Source organism: Pieris brassicae, chromosome 1 (assembly GCF_905147105.1).
Source record: "Pieris brassicae chromosome 1, ilPieBrab1.1, whole genome shotgun sequence".
NCBI classification, from domain to species: domain Eukaryota; kingdom Metazoa; phylum Arthropoda; class Insecta; order Lepidoptera; family Pieridae; genus Pieris; species Pieris brassicae.
In genome coordinates, this window is record NC_059665.1 from 10706375 (window position 1) to 10733033 (window position 26659).

At 33.1% G+C, this 26659-nt stretch overlaps 1 protein-coding gene across 1 annotated transcript in view; it reads right to left on the reverse strand.

Annotated features, from left to right (window-relative positions):
- Positions 1–6720, reverse strand: part of LOC123720656 — a 53268-nt gene extending 46548 nt beyond the window's left edge. Inside the window, exon 1 of the mRNA XM_045677361.1 lies at positions 6591–6720. The gene's annotated coding sequence lies outside the window, so the exon portion shown is untranslated. The remainder of the gene's footprint in view (positions 1–6590) is intronic.
- Positions 6721–26659: the final 19939 nt, after the last annotated feature.

Genomic DNA, 26659 nt, shown 5'->3' on the forward strand with positions numbered 1-26659 from the left:
TATGAATAGGATCTATATACAAGACGTTAATAAATAAGCAGATGTGAGAGCGTTTCCAAGGGTTCCTTATTAAGTATTGTTGTCTCTCAATTGTTAAAATTGGAGTAATAATACACAATTGTTATACAATCTGGAGCAGAATCCGAATCTTCCGCCATTGTTCCCTTATCATTGTTTAAGGAAGTGCAAAAATGGAGTTCGAAGGTCATCTGTCAATGTCGGTTTATTTTTTTAACCATAGAGGCGAGAGTCGTTTGAGGTTTCGTGTAAGGAGTTTTTATTCTTGTAAGCTATGATTTATTTCTGACAACAATGTCGTCCGCGTATGGGAAATTTACGATGCTATATTGAGGGGCGGGAATTAGATTCCACGACAGTTATTGCTTATTATTATTTGAAAGGATAATTGATGCTTAAGTTAGTAAGTAAGTCATAAATAAAATACATAGTCATGTTTTTGTAAAGAGCCTTTCGTTATATACTATTTGCGTCAAAACTGTTTCGGTTGAAATAAAGATAAATACAAATTTAATAATGTTAATGTCAATAGCTTCTATGGTAACATTAATATGAAAATTGAAAGTTTTAGAATTAAAATCTTCAAGCAATTTTGCTCATTATTTTATTATACACCCATAAATGTAATGATATAGTTAAAGTTTTTATGATGAAATTTTCATATTGTAACATTCACCAACATTGTGTTCTGTAAGTTTATTGGTATTAAATAGATCGTAAACTTCCTACCACTTAATAAGTCAGTAAAGCAAAGTTAATATTTAAAAGATAAAATTTTATTACTACAACGCGGTAGGGTTGTAGTTTTGTATGAGAAAGCTACTGGGACTAGATGTAAGGGCAAGATTCAGATTAAAAACAGACGTGTTTGACACTCGGAAATCTTGACAAGTCTCCTCGTGAGCTGTCTTCTTACTGAAGTATCGTGTTAGTAGGATTCTTATACTTAGTTTTTAGCTTAACATGAAGAGAATTATCTTAATTAAAAAAACTTTAGTCTAGCGTAAGAAAAGTATGGACAACGCTTCTTACAGGCTTTACAATAGTTTAAATGCATTGAATAAATCTGGTTTAGTGCAGGGAACTTTAAGTCAACGTTTTTTATATATTTGATATATTTGCCAATTTTTCTACGTCATGGTTGTTAAGGGGATGGACATTGAATTGTATCGAATACCAGTTTTAATAGTAATACATCATGTCAGAACGGGAATTTTAATCAAATTGGTATTTAATGTCTAAAAATGAAATAAATGTATACTTGTCTCTAGAATGGGACAGTTAGTCTTTTTGTGCTAACAAAGTCAAAACAATTGTTTCGAAAACATTAGAATTACCTATCTATGAGAAGTTTTTTACTTGATTTGATTCAATAAACAAAGCGTTTTTAAACGTAAAATTGGAAACTTTATTTCATAAATTCTAAACCAAAATAAAGAGTTTAAAATAGTGCCCAGTATTGAAGTTACAGTATATTACAGACATTTTCCCAAAAACGTGTTGAATTCAATCCACTTATTTGTATGGTTAACATGTCAAAATTAGACCGCCTTAGCCTGGGAACCAAGACCCTAATCCTTAAAACCAGGAGGTCATGGGCCAAGCAGGGTGATTTATTGCACATACACCTGGGGAACGCTTTGTATCAATTTAAATCGAATTTTAATTTAACGGTAAAGAAAACGTGGTTTTTATAGAATTTATTAATAAGTATTGGTATGTGTTTTGGTTAAAAATATTCTCATTTCATTTGCTTTAAGTTGTTTTCTATATATTAGTTGTTATATACAAGATGTTATTTGTAATAATAAAGGCAAGGTTCAGGAGGTTTCATTTACAATAATAATGAAAAATACACACATATTATAAGATATTTAAACAGTATATATACAAAATAACATCTTTAAAATTGTTCAAGGTCATACAGAAGAATCATCACATTCTCGACCCTCATTCATTCTCACGGTTAAAAATCAGCAGAATTTTTCAAAATACGTCTGCAAAAATCACTCGCAATATTAGTTTTTAGTAAAAAGTATAAATTTTTATTGATTTTTATAAAGTTTATGTTCACCATAACTAAACTAAAGTATACATCGTAATGTAAGCTATCCTTCTCAACTTTTTCTAACTATGATATGCGAAACAAGTCTTTATTCTTAAAGAAATAACACATTAAATCTAGTAGTGATGGTAAAGAATAAAAACCCTTTACGTACATATATTTAATTTATTTATTTCATTAAATGACCCCATTTTTCTTGATTAGATACGCGTTCCTCATTGCATATCAAAACAAGAAAATTATAATAACAATACGACTCTAGAAGACATTTTTATGGCTCGGTTAACGCCTTAAGCGGAAGCGGCTGCGCGGTTTTTTGCTAATACTTAATATTCATAAAATTATTATAAACTATAAGTCAATTGAATAAGAACGCTTTGGAATCGAATAACGATTAGTTTTTGATAGGGTTGTATTTTGTCTCATAAGATTCACGTCAAGTTTAACGATGAACGAACAGAAAATTATAATATGGTGTTCTATGGGTATAAAAGATCTATTTAAAGTTTTAGATAGAATAAATCAGTGACGCTAAAACGCTTTTTAGATAACCACAGATTTTTGTATCTGTTTTATGATCATTTGTCAATTTAATAGACCTCCTGCCAAACGCTGTCGACTTTTTGGGTCTAACCTACGACTTTAGGGATGAGACTCGCATGCTGGAGCCACTAGGCTAACACTGCTCTTATATATTGGATATAATTAGGAAGAATGTGTCATTGAATGGGCAGTCAAAATGGGAGAAAGCTGGAGTGTTTGGAATTGTAATTAATGGTTAGTCGTAAGTAGTCTTGTAATTTAATTTATTGTAACTAAAATCCATCTCATAATATGAGTGTTGGTAGAGGCGATAGTTAAAAGTTTATTTTTGGTGTTGATTATATATTGCATAACTATCTAAAATAAACTTAATTAAACAACGGGCATGTACATAATTCCTTCTAAATATCTCAAGTAGGGATAAAGAAGATAAAGAAGTGCAAATTTATGGTGTAATTAATTGTTAGAGCTAAACAGTTGACCTTATATTTGTTTATGAATACTTAACGTTTATATTTGTTATTTATTCACAACACAAATATACAATATTTTTACACACACCCACATGGTAATAATAATAATACAAAAAATTATAATAGAAAGTTAAAGCAAATTTAAAATTGCTTCGTAAAGCAGCATTTCCTAGCTGTATTGTGATACTTTTTCGTTAAGCGAAAGCACCAGCTCTGGGATCACGAATTAGCGGTTCTAACTTCTTGGTTCTAAGCTTAAGATTAAGGTTCTAAGTTTAAATTCTTATATTTGTGCTGAAAATAAAAAAAAACGTTACAATATTGAATACGATTTCAACGTTTGTATCCTAATCTCGCAACGGCAAAGGATTATATTTGCACAATGAATTTGTCGAAAAAACAGTGTTGTCTTTTATTTCCCACACTTAAAGAAATAAAAACTTGTAGAAGTCAGTAGACTGTAAAGTTCATATATTTTATAAAAATTGCAAAACGCACGGTCTACTGCATTTTAAGAGCTTTACTAATTCCTTGCGATCTCTTTCCTTCCTACCGTTTACGTATATTATATCTCATTCATACATTAATTAAGGGTCTAACTGACCCTCAGAGGTGTGCGGATAGTGAGTTAAGAGGTTGTTGTGATCCATTGTTTTATTGTGCGAATCTAAAGGGTATTCAAGGACCCTTGAGATTTTATGCGTAATTGACTTTTGAATTTGCGTCGATATATTTGTAAGGTCATCTGTGGTTGTAATAGAACGTTTGGGAGTGCAATTTTATATTTGTATTAAACACAAATTATTACGATGTTTATTTATATTAATATATACAACATAAATAACTGTAAAATATGTTTCTTGGAGAGGATCCTTCAGTCCAACATTAAATGGAAATTAAAAGACGCGGATACAGAGTTGAAAGAGGTTAATAATAAAAATTACCTCTTCTGGTATCAAACATAGTCATACATCACAAAATCAAATTAAATAACATTAAAATAATACTAAAATCGTTAGATAAAGCATAATGCATAACGAACTGTCTGATCCAGATGTAGAATTATGTTCAATAACAAAAGATTTCAATATTTTTTTAAAAATAATACTGGGATGAAAGTTTAAGCATGAGAGACCAGCTTACAAGTTTTCAACCTTAAATACATACAATGTGGCCATTGTCCATAATTAGATATTTAAAAAAAAGTTAAATGTTCGTGAAATAGTACCAATCGCTAACGAATTGTTATTTTCCGTTGAGGATTTCCGTTCCTCTTACATCTTCGCTACTTTGGGGTCATGTTGCCGTTACGATGTATACAATGTCCACCTTTTGGCTTTAGTGCTAAACAGCGTATTTTTTACAATAAAATTCACAATAGTGCGACTTTACATGAACTACAATCTAGCCTATACAATAATTATGGCGAATAATTGTCTTAATTATTAATAAAATAATAGCATATAACCGTTATGCTATTATCAACGATGTGGTCGTAAACGGTTTTGACTGTACACTAGGCTTATTAACTCAAAAGGTTTAGTTCTCTTTAGGCATCTAATTCCTGTTGTGTCAAGAAGTTGGATTGTCTCAGCATTCACATGGCTATGTAGCCCGTTTAAGTCAGCAAAGGCAAACCGTTTCGCTGTATTTATGCATGTTAAGATCCTTGTGCATACTTTCAATTTTAATATTCTATATATGGTATATTGACAATGTCCCAAAGAACCGTGTTCTCACGTCTTCACATGGCGTTTAATGAGGTTTGATTTGAAAGCACCTACTTAGCTAGCTACAACTTAAGCTAAAGCATTAAAACGTCAAAAGAAAATTCATATTATTCTAGCCTAGACCTCGGACCATATCCAAATTACCATTCGTAATTGCTACTAGCCGTAGACTCGAGCTTAGATAACCGCCGCGCCGTTTCTTTTTAATTAGTAATATAATTAATAATTCTTAATTTAACATATTATTGATGGGAGATGGGAAGATGATGTGCTAAGAGTAGCTGGTCCTATGTGGATGCGTAAAGCTAGAACCAGAGAAGAGTGGAAGTCCTTAGAGGAGGCCTATGTCCAAAGACAAGCTGTTTAAGGAAAACCAACCGGCTTGTCGATTAATTATTAGTACAATTTTTATTTTATTTTAGTATTTCACGTTTCTTATGTACTATGTGTGAAAACTACAGCAATAAAGGCTTTTATTATTATTATAATTTAACATATTATTGATAACTTAAACTAAATTTAATCCTAATTGATAGTTTACTTGTTTTTACTTGAAGATTTACTGTTTTATTATTTTCAACCGTAAAATATAAAACAGCGTTTTATATAGATACTGACACTCGGACCCTCTTAAACTAATATTTGTATCCCTAAACAAATTTTAATGGACTGCCATGCCAACCCTTGCTCTATTTGCTTAGAATTTGTACTAATGGTTTTCAATGGAAACATAGTTCCTAACGTGTGTACTATATAGTATATGGTATAGTAGTCACGTGGAGTGAATAAAGTTACAACGAAAGATATTATGTTACTCAAGTACGTCGTTATTGTAAGTAGATCAATTAGGAAACTCAGTCCCCGATCGTATGTTACATTTATTTACTATAGGGAAGTATAAATAAATAAAATAATACCATAACTGGCCTAACTATTCGATAAATAAGAGTTTTGCCGATTAATAAATACGTAGAATTTACTTAAAATATATATTAATAAATAACCCGGACAGTGTTGGCCTATTGGCTTCAGCATACGACTCTCATCCTTGAGGTCGTAGGTTCACTCTAGCTGTGCACTCTCTATGTACGCATTTAACATTCGCTACAATGGTGAAGGAAAACATCGTGAGGATACCGGCATGCTTTAGACAAGCACAAGAGGCTGATCCTTCTTGCCTATTAGATTGACAAACGATCATGAAACTGATACAGAAATCTGAGGCCCAGACCCGAGGTATCACAGGTAATAAATCACCACAAAATAATGTTGAATTTTATAAGCTTAACTCGCAGCAGTATGCCTTATGTACTAGTAATATAGTATTATGATTAAAATTAAGTTCAGTAATTATTTTACAAATATTAATATAACTTGTATTTAACAAAGTTGCGCGTAAATTAAACTAATTACGGTTCCTGGGTTATCGGGGCGCTTTAGCCACAGATAAAAATAGAATTTATGTGAAATAATTAAATGGTAATTGCTATAAAACGAAGTTAATGTAAGTGTTGAAAAGATTGCCTGCGTCTGGATTTACGGGGCGTAATTCTGTCAATTTTGGTAATCACTTATAAAACTAAGAAAACCTGGGTGAGTGGGTGAGCAAAGTACAGCCTTGGCTTGTATACATACGTCTAAATAACTTATAAAGTTTGCATTCGATCCATAAAAGATCACACAATCCCATCTAACGGAAGACGTATTCCCTCGCATTTTGGCCTTTGTGTATTACAGATGTCAAAAAACATAATCGCTCACCTATATCAGAACTCCTTACACGGTGCACAAAAACGTCCTTGCACGTACAAAATCCAATAAAAAGTTCCACATCACTAGTCCAATTGTTTTAAAACACTCGCAAACTTTTTCGCGAACCGAAAACCGAAACCACGTGCTTTCCCGCGCAAAGCTCGCGTTCGAATAACTTCTTTCTAACTTACCTGGGGACACCGTGACATTTGTTACAAATATTATATCTCTATCGCACACGTTTCGTTATGTGTGTCAGAGAGGGATGGGTATAGTCATTGTGAACGGAATGAGGGGCAGCTTTTTCTACTAGTGTTTTGTTTTCGCGCCTTATCGTGGTGTGATCCATTGATAAGGATATCTCTTTGATTAAGAATTTGAATGGGGTCCTTCTAGTATGCGCAGGCGTTGGTAAGAATTACAATGAAACGAAAATCAGTTTTAAGACATCATTTTACAATTATATACGTATTTCCACATTATATAAGTTTAAGCAGATATTTTTTTTAATTAAATAAATAAAATGTCAAGCGTACAACTATAGTTAAATTTATTCAAATCGTTTCAGTAATTGTAAAGTAATGCGTACTAATAGACGTTATTAAAAAGCTTCAAAGACATTTGTGTCTTCTATAAATAAGGGCACACAAACACATTTTCTAAACATGCTTAAAAAGCTCTACAAAGTGAAAAGAGAAATCATATGTAAAGTTTAAAAAGTAAAAAGTAGAGTCATCTTTGGCCCGTTAGTTGCGGTATTTAACGCGGTCAGTGGGTTTAGTTCCGTGCGAGACAGATCTGGACATGGCTTGGTCTACTACTAATTGGTTAATGACATTGGCATTACTTGTAAAGTATTTTCTCACGGTTTTTATCGACTTAATAAAATGAGGATTCTATGTATGGTTACAACGGAAACAGAAAAAAATCTAAGGTACGACATTTTGTATTAACATCAGTTATAACAGGTTTTTAATTACATGTACAAAATTAAATTTAAAGTAACGAAATCACGCTATAAAATATTGAATAATTTCACTAAGAAAACAGTTTTAAACGGATTGAAGCTATGTATTATTATTATAAACTTATAATGGTCACCGTGACCACACCCGCTGTAAAGCACGCGAAATGTCGGAAAATTTAAAATTATTTAAATAATTATAAGTATAGCTTCAACCGTTTAAAAAGTGTTTTCTTAATGTGTAAAAGCTATGTTAACAAAAGACAATACTTGAATAATTTCTATTATTTTTTAATTCTTGAAATACAAATCTGCAAGAGTTGATGCTCTATAAGGTAAGTTTACTCACATTTTATTTTTTCTACATACACATATATTACCTAATCTGTGTGCCGTTGCGAGCGCGAACTTTTACCCCAAACATCAGAATCAAATTTATAGACTTTTTCTAGTTTTCGTTAAAAACGCATTGAAATAACGAAGCGTGACGTATTAATCTACTGAGTCGTTTTAAGTACTTTAAAATTTTTGCTCATAAAGAAAATTTATTACATTTTCGATTTGACCGTGAAGGCGCGATTTTTTACCGGATGTACGTTGTACGTTGGTGTTTTTATTAAAAATTCTATAAATTTTGTACAAATAAATAACACACATTTTGCGTCATCCTAGATAAGACTTGTTACAATTCATGGTGATGGGCAATTCAAGGCAATACGAGCTCGTAGAAGGAAGACGTGGAAGGGAGGACTGAAGGATGGTAATCACATCAGAGGAAATATTTGGACTAGCAATTTTATTTATTGAGAAAGATTTACAGCTTATTATTATTAACTATATAAAATATATATCAAAGAAAGTAATAAACTAAGTAAACATTAGTTAAGTAACACTTAACAGGTTATTATAACTTATACACTTATAAAAACTTATGATTCACTATTTATTCCACTGCGGAGCTCAGATATCGCGATTTAGAAACGCGTCTGAAGAAACCTAAAATTTATTTAAAAAGTTTGGTCCATGTGTCTAGACCTATATATTTTAAGTAACAGTATCATTAATACTAATAATTGAAACTTATAAGACATTAAAGTTTTTAATATTCAATCTTTAACATAAGTAATTGAGAATTATACATTGATGTTATGTTTCTTTTCGCCATTTTTGAATTTTACTATATTAATAATATGGGATTAGATAAACTAGAAGTTAAAGATGCTTAATTAGCAGCAACATTTGTTTTTTTTTGTTTTTGAATATAGTAAAAATATATATTACGATAATTATAAACTCATAATAAAAACGTAAACGTAAAAACCGTTATTATTGTAGGTATCAAATTTAGAGTATTCACGATTTTCTTAACCTACTTGGTGATAGTAAAATAATTAAAAATGATTTTAAGAGAAAATTAAAACAAATTTAAAAGTTTGGTTTGGTCTGGCAGTGTACCTTTAACGTTGGAGGCATTTCTTCGCGGTATTGCGATATTATTCGTTGAACAAAATCGAAGTTAGAGAAAAGACTCGTTTCTCGTTTGAATAGTAGTATTCTCTAGTAAAATCTGTTTTAATTACCGTAATAAGAAGGTAACAATATATAAATAGACTTGCTCTTCTATCGCTTTATAAATCTTGCACGAAACATCAGAAAAAAATTTGATGACAAGTCATTTGTGTGTTACGCACCTGTTTTGAAACAACACAAAACTCTTTACAGTGCATCTCAAAATGAACTCAAAAAACTTATATTATTCTTGAGAAATGCTGTATTAATTATAAAAATGTTGGCGTGCAGTCACGTGCCTTCTGGCAGTGTGGGTGTACATAGGCCGCGCTATCACTAAATATGAGTAAAACGTTATATAAAGTTTTGTTAAATGAAATAGGCAAATATTAACTTAACTAAGTAAGCCATTTAGCTGCATGCTGTCCCGTAACAAATGATTCATGAGTGTTTGGCAATCTAATAGGCAAGTACGTGATCAGCCTCCTGTGATTGACACACGTCGTCGAGTTTAAGGGTCTAAGGCGGGTTTCCTAACGATGTTTTCCTTCACCGATTTGAAATTGAAATAAAATATTATTTCGATAGAATTAATTACTTAAAAAATACTACTTAACAATAAAATATTAACAATGAATTCATTAACTTTTAAATAAAATAAGTTTGAGAACTGTGATTAACTCACGAAATGTTGATGTTTTACAAATTTCTAATTATAGTGCAATGACAGGTGTTGCATGTTTATCTTCGTATCACAATGGTTGTTCGTAATTTGTACGTCTGTCTACACGCTTTGATTAGACAAGCAAAACAACCTTTCAATAGAAGGATAAATGACCCTTCGTATATACGAATTGATTATTCCAATTTCGAATGTCGAACAGCAAGTGTTTACGAAAAGGGACAAAGATGGAGACTTTTAAAATAAATTAACGGTTTGTCGCATGAAGTAGAAACATTTTAATTAAGATAATTGTTAATTATTTTAATTACTGCTTTATGCTAAGTAATAAGGCGTCTTGGTTTCAGGTGTCTGTATCTTCTTCAATAATCACTTTTCCACCTTATAATAATAGACCAGTTAAATCTGTCGGTTTCCTTACAATGTTTTCTTGGTGTGTAAAATGTTATATTATAGAAAGCAATTCGTAACTAGAGTACTTCGAAAGAAAGAAGAAATGAAGAAAATATCTTTGCCGTTACAAAACTAAAATCTTTGTCTATCTGTGTCTAGAAGATCGAGCTATCCAACCAGGAGGCATTTTTAACTGTGTATATTATAATTATTCAAGATTTAAGTCCACGAAGGATACACTTTCTGTTACTACAGATACAATACGGGCAACGAACATCCTTTAAACTGTCCTTTAAGGGCTTATATGGTCGCCAAACTCTAAAAAAGCACATTGTCTTTTTCCATTTTTTGTCATCGTTTCTTGAAGTATGGCGAATGGAAAAAATATATGGTCGAGTTGAGTTGTTTATGTATCCATGCTAAAAGATCGATAAACGATTTAAATAACTTCGCTCGATAGAATAGAAATCCAAACATAGCCAATTTTTGACACTTTGAATTCATTTTATGACGAAAATGTATATGATAACATGATTTTGAAATTGACACGATATATTTTATCGCAAGTCAAGTAATCTATTTCAGAAAACATTGATAAAATTATATTAATTTAATGTCTTACATAACCATTTGTTATTACGGCCGGCGCGCCTCAATGCTCCAGCTTTCCATTGCGTACCGCAGTCCACCCCGAGACAATGACACAGAAATTCGTGCTGGGATATTGGGCCTTAAACCAACATTGTAAAACTAATGTAACTCGGAAATTAAAACGTTAACATATCATTATATCAAGTTGACACAGAAATTTCATTAGTTTTAGTGTAAATTGGAACATTTCCCACACAATTGGTAGCGCACCTGCGGGCAGCGTTTCGTGACGGACATGATATCACTTGGATACTTACTTTTGATAGCTTTAATTGAATAATATGGATAGTTTTTAAGTAGTCGGTTAAGGTCCCTTAAGGATACCCGATCTTAACAGCTATGGCAATGGCTTATCACTTTCGCATTTTAACGGACTTTAAAAAGGGCGAAGCTGTTTTCATATATGTGTAAACTCTATATAACGACACTCATGGGACTGCGTATATTTTGACTTCACAAAGTTGTCCTTAAATGGAAAGAAAAAAATCTGTTTTAGAAAAAGAACATTTTTAGTTCAGACTAGTGTTAGTGCATACAAATCAATCCAGTAGTTTATGTTGTATTTCTTTCTTTCCTCGTGAATAAGCACGTGCAAGCAATTCCAATTTGTAAACAAAAAGAAAGTTACGTACGTTTGTACGTAATGTCGACATTTGACTTTATTACGGCCAACAAAATAACGTTTTAATTATATTATTTAATTGTCGTTATTGAGGGTGGGTGTAATGATATGAAGAGTGTATCATTGTATGGAAGACAAGCTAAACCAACCAAAGAGGATGGGTTTCAACGCTCTAGGGGATTTGTTGTTAAACCGAGGGACGAAAAATATGTTGACATTTTTGCGTTAAAACTAATGCTAATAAGATTATTACACCAAAAACATATTATCATATCTTTAAAGTTTTAGAAGAATATTCCGTAAACTGGATGTTATCCTTATTATCTAGCTAAGATTATTCTCAATTTTGATTTTAAATTTTAAAAACAAAATTTTTATGCATGACGCACGTATAAAACATCTTACACTGTTTCATCTCTTTCTGTCAAAATGTGTATATGCTATACTGAAAAGAGATGCGTACTTTACTTTTAGAATTTAAATTTTCAAATCCATACAAAATTAATATAATCTTTATATTGGCTCAAATTAAACACACCTTTACTAAAGGATTATGTTAACAGTCTGTTGAGACATCTGTTATCCGACAGATAATCTAATATTTCCTAATCGCTTCTGAACCAATAAAATTAAATGATATTAACCCTCAAATAGCAGTTGAAAAAACTTTGATACCAGTTGTTCGAAGCTATTTATTTTTTAACAGTCATATATAAGGTTTTGGGATTACTGCAAAGCTTTTTATAAGTCTTGAAATATTTATAAGTCATTGAAATATATTAAGTTTTATTTAATTTAATAGCAATAAATATTCATGAGTATCTGGGAGCAATCAGGCATGGTGCTCATGTGACGTTAAATGATACATAGACATTGCTAGAAGGCTCGCAAGTGTGTTGCTGGCCTTTTACGATATGGTACACTCATGAAGGACCCGGAGAGTTATTAATTCCATATGTCACATAAAACAAGGAAGCCAAAAGAAACGATTCCCAAAAAGATTGTACTACAATTAAACGATAAGGCTACACTCACTAAACACACTAAACACTAAATTTTTGGTTTGTTTGGCAGCTTATAGATAATTTGTTCGTTATAATAATTTTATGGGAACTTAGAAATAAACTACCAATAACAATATCACAGTTGTGATTGTGGTATCATGACTTGATTTTTCCAATAAAACTCAATCAAGCGGAACATTACTTTGTGATTCCAAAAATATGAGCCCTCGACAATTGAAAATGAACTTCATTAGTTTTGCACTATTTATTTTTGCTAAAACAAAATAAACTTTCTGTTCTACCACTTAAAGCTCCAATTCTATTGATCCAAAACATGCTGAATCATTAAATTCGACGTCAAAGGCCGTGCTTGTGACATTTAAAAAAAGTTACGTTATACAAAGATCATCAAAATTTATAGATAATTTTCTGTGTGTAGAATAATATTTGATATAGCAGTGTTGGCCCAGTGGCTTTAGCGTGTGACTCTCATAGCTGTGGTTCCCTTGTTGTGCACCAATGGACTTTCTTTCCAGGTGCACATTTAACACTGACTCGAACGGTTATGAAAAACATCGTGAGAAAACTGTATTGCCTTAGACCCAAAAAGTAGACAGAGTGTGTCAGGCACAGGAGGATCATCTACTTGCTTATAATATTGACAAATGATCACGGAACAGATACAGAAATTCGGCCCAGATCAAAAAAAGTATCTTATATACAAAGGCGAACACTGAGGTCTTCTCCAGCTTACAGATAATTTCTTTACTCCTAATTCTCTTGCTCATAGGGTCAATAACGTGAGGAAATTAGTGGGACTCAATAAAGTTTAAAATTTAAATCAAAAACGTGTCTTGCTATACTTGGACAGCGTATGACATTACTCTCTTCATAATATGAGGTCTTGAGCAGTGGAGTCGCTTAAACTTTGTTGATAGGGAAAACGTGGACAATTTCAATGTAGTGTAAGAAAATATTTATTTTATTTATTTACACTACAATATGAAAAAATGCATATAATTAAATTAAAAGGAGGGCAACTGGCGGCCTTATCGCATACGAGCGATCTATTCCAGGCAAACACTGTGAGTAAATAAAAATGTATTAAATTACATAACATAGGCAAGTAGTGCAAAAATACATGTTGTACACATTTATTAAGACAAAACTAAACAGGAACAAAAAAACAAACAACTAAAAAGATGATACATTAAAAATAGAAAGTAAAGAGACACATATCTTCTTTCGTTTTAGTTTCGTTTTGTTGTTAACAATTGTCTAAACAAGTTAAATCCGGTTAAATTAAACAGTAACATATTGTGCAACAGGTGCAATGATCGGAAGAGATAAGATTCTATCCACTAATTTAATTTCAACGCCAAATACACGAAACAATTTACACCAATGCGATAAATACCGTTGAAATCTGACCGTTATAAAATTGGTTCTATTGCAACACAATTCAATAATTGTGTCGCAAACAACACGTATTATACTACGATTATATACTTTGAAATGTAAAAAATACTGTTTTAATGTATTAGGTGTAAAAGAGAGTGGCGGAGAGTTTATTGCCAGTTCTTCTTTTCCGTTCTACGTCCTTGATTTGAGGAGTGAATGTAAAATTAGAAGCATTTAATGTATATTTCTTTTTTATTGACGTTCATAAGTGTACATTGTGTTGAATGTACACTTATGAATAAATTATTTGACTTTGACTTTGAGGTATAGGTCAAGTACATTATATTATACGAGTTAACGAACAGACCTGAGTAACGCATGTTCGGCGCTACATCGAGAGTCAACGTCTATGGTGAGTGAATGTTGAGGTATTTCCTACCGCGGCTAATGAATGGACTACCAGATCAGTTATTAGATGACCTTATCCAACATAAAATGTTCAAGAACTATTTTTAAATGCATTTGTTGCGCTTCTAACATCTTATTACTTTTATATAAACGGTAGTGCTTATCAAAATGTTACATTTAGATTATATTATTCTGTAAAAATTTCAGCTAAAGTTAGAAACAGAAAACAATTTAATGGCAGATAGGACAGAACTCACTAGTACAGTGATAGGCAAACTTTTTTAATCCACAAAGCTTAAGAAATTCTAGAGGAAGGCCATAGTTATAAAGAATGCATTGGTGTTAAAGCTTTTAATTATAATATTCTAAAAGCAATACAAATAGAATCTACTATTTCTTCTCGACCGTCAAAACGTTATTATAACGGTCCACCTACTATTCATGCTGATGGGCTCTCTTTGGGCCGGCGATGGCCCGGGGGCCGTACTTTGCCCATCACTGCATTAGAACTAGAGAAATTTTTTTCAACACACTGAAAAATCTAAGAATATCCTAAAACAATATATAATACAGCGAAATAAAACCAGTGTCGAATAGTCACCTTGCCGCGCCAGATACGAGTGGAACCTGATGGAGGATGTCTATGTCCAACGGTGGACAAACCAAAACCTGACAATGATGGTTGCATTTTATGGTTCCTAAATCTTACATCGTATTTTACCTACGGTTAATAGATATATTTTTAGGCTCCATATAAATTAAACTGTAATATTCATAATTAAGTGTCGGAAATAAAGGCAATGACAAAAATGTTCATAATTTGTTATTATTCTGTAAAATAAATAAACAAATATTACTAACTACCTTTTCATTTTTGATATGCCTTTGTCACTTTGCATTTGTTATTCATTGCACAGCCGGTGGACAGCACGATACGACAACAATCAATAACACTAGAAACACAAATCATGGTATCATAATTAAGTTTTCACGCAGTGTATATCGTCGCCTCGAGCGAAAAAACACCGAAACGCACGCGCAGATCCCTCTGCTCATTACACGTCAATTCATTCCACCCGTATACCTATTGTCCGAGGCTCTCGGACAAAATGTTCCTATAGCGGGACACATGTCCCCTGGCAGGGTACTCGAACCCCGCTGAGCGCTGTTGGACGCCCACACGCATTGAAAGGGTTAGTCAATGGGCTTACTCGTAGATTAATTATAATATAATCAGAGAAAGGGCCATTGTCTGATTATGATGTATGTAAATTTTGATTCAATGATTTTATTGCGAAAGTTTACGTAGTTTTTTTTAAAAACGGTAGGCGAACGGGCTGAAGGCTTATTTTTGAATGGAATCTCGCTGTTGGCCTTAAGGGCCTTTACAGCTCAGCTCGGGCTGTTTTGGCGAGCGTAGCTCGGCCAGAATGGCGTTTTATCCCGCGGCTAGCGCAAGGGCGTCTCCTGTGAGACTCGAACCTCGGCTTGGGCCGTCGCGGGGTGGTCAATCGCCTGAAGGGCAGGACGGAAGCTCACTGGAGGGAGCGAAGTACGAAGTAAAGGTCCTCGCCTTCCCCGGTGAGGCGGTTTTTTACCCTAATCTGTATTTGGGCTGAAGGCACACTAATGAGTGATGCCGCCCATGGACAACTGCCGGAGTGCGTTATTGGCAATGTAGGAGTCGCTAAGCTCTTTCCTAGGGATCCTTTTTCTTATGTTATAAAACGCGCCATAAGGAGGCTCACCTGATCATAAAACAGTAATCTAAGGCCCAGACCTAAAAAGATTGTATCGTCACTGATGTATTTTATATCCTAATTGCAATACCCTTTTGGTGTCCATAATTTTATATGAAGCACTTAAGCTTAATGTGCAGCTTGACCAGAAAGTAAATAACACGCGATATGAAAAATGGGCGAATACTAATTAGTAATTATATTTCTATATATAGCGTGCCCGGAATGCTAAGAAGGAAAGGTCGTGAAGGTTCGTTAAATTCCTTATAAGGCAGGTACAACCCTTTCTTTGCAGTTCTTCTATGATTTATGTGAAGACGATTTGCTAGTTTTATAACGTAACTAGTATATAACATAACAGGTGGTATACAACGGCTGGCAACGCACTCACTAAAATAAGTGACCATGGGCTGCGATGTTTACCATTTTTGGGCGTTCCGTAGGCTCGAAGAAAAATAACAAGAGGTTAAGTCCCAAAACGTCCCATAACGTCAGTGACATTATTTAAATTTAACCTCAAAATTAATAAATGTATTGAGTACATTCCTTAATAAAGATTATTAAAAACAATATTTAATAGGCATTATCTGGCATCTATCTTTATTTTTATCTATTCTTTTCTGAATACTTACGAAGAATAATTAAGATAGCAGATGTCACAACGAAAATAAATAAATTTATGTGGAAATGGGCGGGGAACATGACAAGAGGATCAGCAAAATGGAGAATCGAAGTGTTAAACTGGTAACATGGTACATGGGAGAGAGTAGCACAGTGAAGACCGAAATGGCAGGATTCGGAGGAGTACTTTGCCAAAAAGGACACACAGAGACCAAGTAATGAAGATGATATAAATATATTTAAATGTTTAGTGTCTGAAATAAAAAGCTTTTATTGTCATAATTTGGTTTATCAGTTTAACACAATTTTGTACATTACACTTAGTAGGTTTAACCGAAAATAAGAAATTTGATTGTACCTTTTAATATGTATTAAACATTAGTTACAAATTTATATTGCTGAAAGCACTCGCTACTGGCAAAAACATAGTTTATTCCGAATTGTGCGAACACGGAGCTTCCAATTTAAAAACCAGAATTATTTATGAGTGAACAAGGAATACAAAAAGTCGATTCAAATCTTTATCTTCAAAGTTAAAATTCGCATAAATTACACCCAAAATCACACGTTATCTCACCCCCTGATTTTTTACGTCTTACCCACGTTTTTAACTTCACAAAAAATACATTACAGAGGGGTGATGCTTCCCTATCAGAAAAAGAATTAATATTATGTAGAGCAAAATCTTTTGTCAAGTGATCTTAGAGAACGCCCCGTCAATAAAGAAAATAATCTAAAACAATTTATTAGTTTTATATTCGCAGGATTGTCACCCTTTTATCAGAGAAAATAGGAGATAGAGTCGCATGAAGGAATACAGTTGTTATATCTATATATTTACATACATATTGCTTGTTTTGAAGGCACTAATGGAGTGTAAAATTTGCTAATAATTATAATACATTATAACATTTATTTATTATTTTATTAATAACCTCAAAGAAGGAAGACGATTGCATCAAAAGAATCGTTTGTATCGTTGACTGTTTTCAAAATCTGTAGTTTGGTTATTTAAAGAAATATATTAGGATACTATGATTAATGTTTGTCTACAAAATTGGAAAATGAAGTATATGCTTAGTTGCTATGTGCGTCTCTCAACCCATATCCGGATAGAAAATATTTTCAAGAAGAACACATCTAAAACCCAACTTTGAACCATACCAATAACCAACAATCAAGAATCAGTAGAAATATAGGAATATAGGTTGTAGGAACACTTATCGTTACTATTTTACTGCGATAATAACTTATCTTAAAATTACATAATTCTAAAGTTTACTTTGACATTTAAAACAGCTTAAAGGTTAAGCGCGTGCCAAAGAAAAACATCTGCCAACGGTTAGCAATTACTAGACTTCTAAAAACTAAAAAGGTTAACTAAAAAAACCTTATGTGACCCGCCTTATTATGACGTTAGACAGGTGTCAAACTTGTAAATTGTCTTACGCAGTCCACAGAGTATAATAAGTTTTATTGGTATCTTTTTCGGATAATTTCAGACTTTTGATTATAAAATTTACATTTTACTTGAATTGTCGGTTACCAGCAGAATAAGAATTTATAGAGTTATTTAAGAAGTTACAGAATTTACGTTCAAAACTCAAATGTGTCGCTCATGCCAAAGACAATAGAATACTTTCATGTAATAAATGGCTAGTTTATTAGTAAAAATATTATATAAACGTTAATTATTGTTTAAATATATATCAATAAAACTACAATTACATATCACATTTTTATGATCCCATTAAACCAGACGCGCTAACAAAAACGGTGGTTAGCAAAATAACACCTTAGTGTTAAAACACTAGTTAAAAGATTATAATATATGATTTTAAGCATATATCGAGTCCCAAACGAAATAACTTCTTATAAAATGACAAGCGACCCTTTGAGCCTTGCAAATTTCAAAATTTCCCACTTCATCGCTATTATTTAACTGTAACGAAATATAAGACAGCCCCAGGCAGCCCCTGATTCCCATACCTATTGTTGACGTGAATAAATCAAGATTTACAAGTAAAAAAAGCTGTCAAGCGCGATTAGAAATATGCTCACCGTGGAGTCCGTAGAAAAATAATTTTAAAATCAAGGATATTTAGACAATATATTAGAAGACTTATCGATTTAATTACTATAAAATTTATCAACACCGTGTCCTTGAATGTCTTACGTATGCTTCCGTAATTGGAAAGTCAGATTAGAACAATACACTTGCTACAATTCTGACATTGGACTATCATAAATTTCACTTGCGTCCTCACCTTTTTGGATGTTTTATGACAAGAACTTCCTGAATTTGACTGATATATTAAAATTTTCCATAGGTTAAAGGTTGATGGACGCACTTAGACTCACTAGGTCCGTTGTTCGTAAATTCCTGGCTAACTAAGTCAGCCTAGATTCTTCCAGAAGCACAAATGTGGCATTTCGCATAGCGACCTCACTGTTCGAGGATTTCTGTATTTTTGCATCTTGGCGTAATAACTGTCACATCAATTATTAAACAAAACAACTTCATGAAGAACGAAACCTCGGGAAAGTGGAAGTGTTCTGATGTGTTAAATGTTAACACTAGTAACAAATGTACACAAAGCCCCATTTCAACCAAAAAACAATGTGAAACAACCTAAGTTTACAGTATGGAACCCCAAAAACTAGTTCCGTTTGCAAAAGCATTGTTATTCCAGTGTCTTCGTTTGCGCGGAAGCGTTGTGCAAGCAACAATACTCACATAACAAAGGACTGGTCTGATTTTGTCAGAACGCAGCTGATCTTGAAGATTAAATTATTATTCGATGGCCAATACCAATTTTGTAGGATTTATGGACAGCTGTCTAGTCTTTGCTTGACCTTTTAATGGTGGGATTAGTTGTGGTTCGGTTTTTAAACACTGAACTTTTGCGTCTTGGGAGCTTTACCCTACTTGAATTGTATGAAGCTTTAGTGTACTATGCGTCTAATAAATAATTAAATTCTTGAAACTCGCCTTTTTTCTCATAGCTTCGGCTTTATATATGATCTCGTAATATTGTAAAAGTCTCCACACAATTTAACGTAGTGTTATTCGTTTTGTTAATAATAATATATATAATTTATAAACACCATGTACATAATAATTTGTTATCTGCTTGCATTAGTTTTTTAACACCTATTTCACATAACGCCTATTTCACATATACAATATATTGCAATACTATTTTAAGAGAGCAGTGTTGGCCTAGTGGCTTCAGCGTGCGACTCTCGTCCCTGATGTCGTAGGTTCTTGGACTTGAATGGACTTTCTTTCTATGTGCGCATTTAAAATTCGCTCGAACGGGAAGGAAAACATCGTGAGGAAACCGGCTTGCCTTAGACCCAAAATGTCGACGTCGTGCGTCAGGCCCAGAAGGCTCACTTACTTGCTTATTAGATTAACAAATGATCATGAAACAGATACAGAAATCTGAGAACTAAAAATGTTGTAGCGCCTTTGATATTTTTTTTTAAAGAGTAAGTCATGCGTCATGCCCATTCTTCTCATATGAAACCTTTAGACAGGGCAACTAAAGTCATATTTTGACATTCAAAAGTGCCTTTTAAATCGGCCTAATTGAAATAAATTATTTGACATTTAACTTTATTGCTTTGCGGAAGAGATGCTGTGTCTAGCAAGACACGCCTGACGAAACTGGCAAACCTCCAGTAAAGGAGAACCAAAGAAATAAGAAGAGTATTACGGTGCCTCATTTAACAATTTACTTTCAATTTTAAGGTTGCATATATATTCGTACATGTCACCTTATTGGAAAAGTTTGCGAATGTACAAGTAAAACTCATAAAACTTTTCCACTATGACTCTTGTTAACGGTTAACATGTAATGAATGGTGTATCGTGTGCTTAGAAGTGAACACATACACAAATAATCATTACACTGAGACTCTGGTGGTGCTCTGGAGAATGGCGTGGCTGTCGGTGTGGCCTATAACGTGCCCTGTGATATTGATGTCTTCACAAGAGTTTACGAATATCTCGATTGGATTAAAGCTAGAAGGGACGAAAATTGTACGACGAAAAACAACCAAAAACTAGTAGTTTGTCATCGAAAGAAGCGTGCTTAATATAGGACTACGGGTTCAATGGACAACTTCAAAAATAAGAAAAAAAAACAAACGTCAGTGACGTTTTACAAAAAATAAGAAAACTTAAATTAAACTGAACTGGACATATAATGAGTACTAACAAAGAAAAATGGACCAAGGATGTAATAGAGTGGTACCCGAGTAACGGAAAAAAAAACGAGGAGGTCAAATTAAAAGATGGAAGGACGATCTACCAAAAGGATAGAGAAGGTCTGCTAAGGATAGAGAGACGTGGTAACAATTTGGGGAGGCCGATGTCGACAGACAACCTGACCAAAGTGGTTCATGATACATTTATTTTTTTGCTACGTGCATTAGATTTAAGAATAGGACTATTTTATAACAATAGCATGTAAGTTAAAATGGGCAGAGAATAAGGGGCTTTTTTATTTACTATTTTATTTATTAGAATGGACGAAAATTGGACAATATGTAAAAGATAACTGCTTCATTAAATGTTCTACGCAAAACGTTGTTTATTTTTGATAAATAATACAATTAGTCTATTAATACTAGGTGAAGACTATTGTAACTACTGTATTTACAATATAACATACATTCATAATATAATTATAGATAATTTATTTGTTTTTATTTTATAAATATCTTTAAGTAATTTTTTTATAGTTGATATAACCAGTATGTTATTATAAACGATGACGTCGTAAACGGTTTTGAGTACGTAATTTTATTAAATTAACTGTATCACTTTGCGTCTAACTATTTATCGAATCATAATGTAAAAGGGTCGACAACACACTCGTCTTATTTTATGCAAACGGATAGGAGGCTCATCTGATTTTTAGTGGTAGTCCATAAATACTCACATTGCCAGAAGGCTTGCAAGTGCATTGCCAGCCTTTTAAGAATTGGTACGATTTTTTTTAAGAACCGAATTGGTTCGGAAATACTTCAGTTACAGCTGATTCCACGTAGTGGTGGTGCGACGCAAAAACTGCCTTAAGAAACGCTCAGTTCATGAACCGCAGACGTCCAGGTAATACGGGTGGAATTTCCTATTCTGCCTCGACGTGCGATGATGAAACTCAGCTGCAGGTATTAATCTCAACAACAACTCCTCTGGACACTCTCCACGTTGAACACGGTTGAAGGTGCAGTCATCTGTCATTACTTAATATTAGGTGACCTTGTCCTCTTTTCATTACATTCAATTACGCACTTACGGGCATTTATGTAGATCATTTTAAGTTTTACACTTGGGTAATTTACCTAATAAATATTTTTATCATTAAACTTGCTATTAGCATATTTCGGAAGCGTGACGGTTAAACTATATATTGCAGGCATATTATTACCCATTATTAGCAATAACCGGAGGGGCTTAATGTTAATTTGTGTCAATCACAGCATTTGTATTATAATCAAATATAATTTCTGTCCAATTATGACGAATTCTGACAAACAATATGGCACCTGCGTGGGGTGGTGTAACGTATTTAATATAGATTTTTGTCATTACAGATAAAATCTACTAAAGTGCAAAAATATATTGTTATAATGTATTTTTGAACATTCCATATTTTAAAGCTTGTACTATATATCTTTTACAATACAAATAATCAAATTTCGTTATTAATACGAACATTTTCGTTATATTTAGGCGTAGTAATAAGCCGTTTCATATTAACTTTGATATATAGCAATTTCTATTTAAATTTGACCACATAGGTGTGTTTAGTGCTTTCGTCACCTAGTAAACTATGAATAATGTATTAATTTACAAATAAATGTCAAATTTCAACTATAAATATAAAAAAAATATAAATTTTATAGAAAACCTTTTGATATCCATTAATATTTACGAAATACATTTTTAAATCATAGTATATTACCTCCCTACGCTTCACAAATACGTCGCTCTGCGGCGACGAGTCGAGAAAACTAAGCTGCGAGAGTAAGCGAAAGAAGCTTTTTGACGCTGGACAGTGCGAGTCGAATACACAGAAAAAAGTTTATATTTCCGGCCGCGGTGATAATTGTCCGGAAGGTACAGTCTCAAAATCTCTCCCAGCAAGCACTGTACGGACCAAACGACATGAGTAAGGTTACAATGGTTCTGTTATAGTGATATTTACTGTACTGTTGGCTGGGCGAAATTTACCCTAATAACAAAGATATTACGCCTACATTTCTGTTAACGGCAGTGAGATAATGTATCACAGTGTACAGTGGCGCTACTTACGTTGTAAAAATATAAAGGGTTAGATTCGGATCATTTGCTCCCGAATTTTCAAGAACCTTCTGTAATTGAAAAGTTTTCCAATAAAGGCCGACAACGATTCGATGTTTCCCCAGGGCAATACTGCTCATTTTCATCACGCCGGTATTTAGATTAATGAACTTGTAATAAATTCCCGCTTGTATACGTTTACTACTAAGTAAATATACTAGACTAGATAAATAGCTAGGCCAAAGATAATTCTAGAAAATAGACCAGCAATGTGGGTTTAAAAAATACACTGAAAATTGTGGCTATAATGGGATTGGGCGACACGGATTAGCAGAATTTTTCAGGCTATATGCAATTACTAGTCTCAATTTTGTCTCTCATGTCTGAGCGTCGTGGTCAGAAGGGAAACATCCAGAGCGGTCTATCTGTTATCAGCGTTGTTCAGCATCTCTCTTAGTACAGTGTACAATGATGAAGGTGAGGCCTGTTTTGCTTTCCTACAAATACACGTTTCATCTTAAAACTGTTTCTGGCAGAAGACATTGCCTAAAGAGAGAAGATCAAAGAAACAGACACATCCACATTGGATAGAACTATTCTCGTCTTCTATTTCTCAAAGCCCAACGAACTAAATGAACATTTATAGTCATGTTCAATTGTTAAATTTTATTCAGTCACTTTTATATGACAGTTATAGACCATTAAACGTGCATACACTTGAGAAACTAATTGCAGTCCTATAACCAAAAAACTCGTTTCAAATGACAATGGCCGACCAGGAATAAATCAAGCGTCGACTGGTTAGCAACAGTACGATGATGTTTGGTTTTTAAAGCCGGGTTACTTTTTAATAAGCAGCATTATTCTATGGTTAGGTATTATTATTATTGAAATAGTTGTTTTAATGAGACCTTATTTATCGAAATCGATAAGAAATGCTCTGCTGTGGTCCAGAACTCTTTCTAAACACTATCAGGAACTATAGAACTATTTTCTGGGCTACTAGAACTCTAATTCTTTTGTGCTCTGCTTGTAAGTGCTCTTCACAGACACCCTACCATAGTTGTAGAATGACGAACTCGAGGTGATTCCGGTGGAATTTCGTATTGATGCCCGATGATGAAACTCAGCTGCATGTAATCCGAATAACTCCTTTAAACACTGCTCGTGGTCAATGCGGTGAAAGATGCACCTACCCCACATCTCTACACAACCAAAAGCCCTTGGGCTTTAGCCGCTCGGAAAGTTACTGGTCGTAGACGGTTCGAATTCGCACTACTGCTTAGGATGAAATTGCTTTTAGCATTAAGACCGCCATTTCGATCCTTCGTCTTCATTAAAAATTAAAAATTTAAGTCCTTTTTTTCTCAATGTTTGTGTTATTGTGATGTAAAAGAAGTGTTATTATTACTATTACTACTTGTCAGACGTAGAACTGACGGGAAGAAACTATTGGGGAGAACCCAGAACGGCATATTTCTTACAAAGAACTGTTGATTTGTGTGCAACCTTATCCCAAAAGCCCTTCGAAAATTTTAACGAGTGACTACTTGACTCCGACAGTCACGTTTGACTTAACCTATCTTCTATTATGAGTCATACTTACAGTGTGCAAAAAGACATATTTTCTGAAGTTACAATTAAAAAAAAAGAATTAAATACAAATTGTACGAAATCACGTTTTGATTATCATACTAAGCAAATTTAGAACAGAAAACTCGAATTTAATTAATTGAAACGAATGCCGCTACCATTTCTGAATTTGACATGACAAAGGCGTTAAAATGTCATTCAAAGTTGTCAATGGTTTGTCAGGCTGCCGGCTGTCAACAGTTTTGCGCATGAGTTTACATCTGATTTCACATGACTGCATTTCATTAGATTGTGGAATAGAGATGTTTTGTGCTTTTTTACCTCTTTTGAAGTAGGACCGTTGCTGTATGACTTATTCAGATTTCAAATAGCTTTTAGGGGGAGTTTTAATACAACTTACCTACCAGACCCTAGTAGACCAGATTTCCAAACCTTTTTTTATCCATGCCCTACCTTAACCTACCTAAAATGTATGTACATACATAATTGTTTACTTAGGAAATTTATATGATAAAACAAAGAATTACAAAATAAAATATGTTTATTATGGAATATGAGATATCACTAATTCCACATCATTAAATTTGTACCACAGACATCCCAACTCATCGGCAAAGCGTAAAAGGAGTGGCGGCAAGTGTCTTGCCAGTTCTTCTTGCCCGCTCTACGCCCTTGACTTGCGAACTGGTAGTAAATGTAAACTTTTCTGACGTTCATAAGTGTACTTGTTTACCTATATGAATAAAGTTGAGTTGAGAGAGATTTTGAGTTTAAGTTATATTCAAAACTACTTGACTTCAACTAAATGAGCACGTGATAATGTACGTACGTCTAAAAATAATTATAGGTTTGCCTATTTAAAGTGATATGGACACCTTGAATCAAAGAGGAAATTAAACGAGTTCCACTTGGCTTTGTTCAAAAATCCTTTGACATTAACGCTATTTTAATTGCACTAAACAAAATGTAATGCGATATTCATAGATTGAAGTCAAGTAACATGAGTACTAATTATTGTAAGCGTGCTAAAACAATTGTCGAAAATCAACTCTATGTTTATACGAATAAGAACTTATTGTATATGGAAAAATAGTCAGCTGCTTTATTGAAATATTTCTTAAAGAAGCCTTGTAAAGGATTTGCGAGACAAATGCGGTTGAATAATTGTTTCATAGTGTTGGCGATAGATATTTATCGATAAATCTTGTTACTTTGAATGCCCTAGTAAACAGTCTTGCTCTTACAACTAGTAACTACTAACGTTCATTAAAATATTATTATATTTTACAACAATCTTCCTAGTTAATCAGGTTTTGTTTCTATTTAGTTTTAGATTTTTTTCAGCTTTTATTTGCGTTTAATGTTTTATGTATGTGTGTAAAATTTGTGAAGTCCTAAAAATATACAAGGCATATTTACTTATAGATTTTTAGGACTTATAAATAAAAAAAAGCTTAAATATTTTATTGTTATGTTTTAGTATTGCACTGAAATGTATACTCGTTTGTTATGTTTTGAAATATTTTGTGTGATAAAGTTTATTTTAAATAAGTAATTTATATAAAAACATTTCGTCAATACCCAGTAAGTTATTTATAGTTATACCCATACAGATTTTTTTTATTGTATAAAGAACTTTAAATCAAATTTTGACCAACAATTCCTAATTTATTTAAGCTTTTCCCCGTTTGTAGGTGACGATCTCTTCTCTTTCTCTTTCAAGGATCCTTCTAGGTTTCCAATCACTCAAAAGTATTGTATAACAAGTACTTTATGCATATAATACAAACATGAAATAAATGAAGCCAGTTGGAGGGGGCCGAGGGGATATTTTAAAAGGGGTCCTTAAAATCATTACGTATAAAAATTTAATGATTGTAAATGTTTCAAGGAATAAATGAGGCTTAATTATTAATAAAACACTATATACAGCTGCATATGCTCGTTAATTGACTATTTTATCGATAGCTTTCCCATCCTTATTGTCCAGGTGCAGCGCGTGCTGTTTGCTTCTCAAGAATGATGCAAAAAATGGTCGAGGCAGGATTATCATTTTTTTTCTTTACAACAAACAGTACACGGATCGCCAGACATCTTTGAGATTAAAAATATATTAAAAAGAAACGGTAAATTTTGCGATGATACCATTTTTAAATCTAAGAGAATTTCAATAAA